Source organism: Merops nubicus, unplaced genomic scaffold (assembly GCF_000691845.1).
Source record: "Merops nubicus isolate BGI_N331 unplaced genomic scaffold, ASM69184v1 scaffold17189, whole genome shotgun sequence".
Lineage (NCBI taxonomy): Eukaryota > Metazoa > Chordata > Aves > Coraciiformes > Meropidae > Merops > Merops nubicus.
The window spans coordinates 18,102-20,837 of NW_008633229.1; positions in this window are offsets into that span (position 1 = coordinate 18,102).

Here is a 2,736-nt window from a genome sequence, read left to right on the forward strand (position 1 = left end):
GGAGGAAGAGCAGGGGCTGCAAGCACAGCTCTCTTGCAGGTTTACCCACTACACCAGCTCAGTGCAAAGCCAGCCCTGGAAGATGATGCTGTTTGGCTGCATCACAGGGAGTGAGCAGCCTGGAAACATTTGAGCAACTTTCTAACCCAGCACAGGGAAAACAAAAGTCACCTCCCCAAAGACTGCCATGAAAAAAGTCATTAAAGAAATTACTATCCCATTCAGAGTCTAATTACCATTAGGACCATTTTTTTCCCCTACATGGAATGGAGTAGTTAGACCCACTGAAGCAAAATGTTACCTCCTCATTGTCCCTGAGGGAGAAAACAGACATGTGAGAACAACAGAAGGGAAGGAGGAAAAAAAAAAAAGTTAATGGTTTAACTTCAAAGATGCCCTGAGAATTTCCTGCCATGAAAATAATGTAGAATGGCTCTGCCTGTCTCATGTATTAACAGCTTGCATATTTATGAGCAAAAGTTGATGCCTGCCCCAGCCAGGGAGGCACTGAGCCATGGAGAGAGTGACACCACCTCATTTCTAAATCCAGTCAATTCCTGAAAGACTGGGCATAAATCTCCCCAAATTAAGAGAGCTGGAAGCAGCATTTCTGCCCATCTCTCTCAGCTCCAGGCCCTTTTCTCAGCTCTGCTCAGCCTCTCCCAGCACGACAGCTACAAACAAGCAGCCAAAGGGAGGTTATCCAGAAGCTCCATCTTCAGGCACCCTGGGAGAAGGAGCCAGGCTGGACCTGCTGACCTCTGGAGATCCTTCCAGCCAGTCTCATCCTGTGATTTCAAGCCACAGCATTTCTTCTACCCCACCAGGTGCTGCCATCATTGTCACAGCTCCCAGACTCAGCAGCACCACTGTTTAACGTGGCTCTGTTTAACTGCCAGCTGCTGTATTGCTCTTTAAGTATTAATGACCTAGACAACATACTGGCAAACAAAGAGAGTTGGGGAGACTGTGATTTGCACTCAGATGTATGCTACTCAAGCCTTAGCTCATCCTGGGGCTGCTTCTCAAACTTTCTCACTCATTGTTCCCTCCCAGCAAGCTGTTCAGGTGACCCACAGAATACCAAACAGGACTGACCCATTCCTGAAGGTCCTCAGAAGACATGGAGGACTCCATGGACTGGGACCCACCAAAGTAGAACTTGCTACTGATCTGAGGAGAGATGCTCTTTGTTCTTAATTTACCCCCTGCAGCAGCCAGGTTCAAGCTCAGATGTTTTCTCCATTAAAAGCTCTCCGTGGGCTAAAGAAAACCACTATAAAATATTGATGATCTGTTTAATTCTGTTTAATATTTTCTTTAATAATAATGTCATAATTAACAATAGTGAGGATTTTGCTCTTTTTTTAACCAAGGAACCTCTTAACATATCAGCTGTATAATCAGAACAAGGTGAGTCACCTCCCTAACTGGGGCCAAGCAAGAGGAAAAAAAAGGAAGACTATGCTTCTTTCCTGTGTGCAAATTTTACTTGCTTTAAGATAAAACATTCTCCAGGAAAACCAGTGCATGACCTTCCTCTGAACACCTACCATGTCAGAGCAGGTACCTCCAGGAACTGGAACGTCAGAAGAATAAGAAACACCAGACCCTCAGAAAATGGCACTTTTGAAAGGGTTTGAAAGCAGGTGGTAAAATAAAACAAAACAAAATAATCATAAAACTGGCAGCCTCTCAACTCACCAGTCTCTGCGACTTTGGCTCATGGGCTGAGGTTGCCTAAATCCCAGTGCAGCTCTGACAGTGAGTCATTTTATGACAAACCCCAGGCTTCATTATCTGCCTCACCAAACCCCAGCCTGAGCCAGAGCAACACACTGGAAACCTACAAACTCTTCTTAACAGCTCCTTGTTTTCCCTTGGCTGCATGACCAGGCTGTTGCCTTGGCCTCGGGTCTTAAACAGCTAAGGACTAGGAGAGTAGCTGCATTTGCAGCACCACTCCCTAACTCCCTGTTCTGGCTGTGGCCTGGGATTTAAGGATGTGAAAGTGTTCTGCGAAGTTGCACTTGAGACTGGATTTAGAGCAGAGGTGAGAAAAAGAAGTGAAAAGCAAGTCACGGGTAGAACAACACCTGAGGTGCCAATATGAAGCAAAAATTGCTCCCAACATACTGTTAAAAAGTTTTAGAGCCTTTCAGAGAAACTACAGCAAAATCTCCCTTTAATTTCCCTGTTCTGCAGCTGAGGATCAGCAATTTAAATAAGGACCTTTGACTCTTGTTCAGCTTTTGGGGCAGAGCAGAGCACAGGGACTGTCCCACAGGCAGGGAGATACAGGGAAGACTTCTGCCCGTCTCGACACACAGCACCCATCCCTTCCCCTGCTCTCTAAAGAGGGTGAACAGCAGCAGCAGCCTCTGCTTTTTGGCAAACAGTGGCACCCAGAGGGACGCAGCATGAAAAGCCCCTCACAGACAGACAAGGCTCTGATCTAAAGATGAGGAGAGACACTGCCACCTGCCCCAGGGCTCCCAGCATTTGCCCCAGACCTCCAGCATCCCAGAGCCCGTGAAATCCCCACTTCCTGGGGGACTACAGTGCTGGTTTTGCTCTTCTCTATCTCCAACTCTTGCCAGGCTGCTGGTGAAGCACTGGGGACAATCAGCACTGAGTAGTGCAGCCTCCTGGATGTCTGACCTGCTCCAGGTACCCACAGGAGAGCAGCCCAGGGCCGAGTCGGGGTGCAGCGGGCGGTGGCTGCCGCACGGGTGG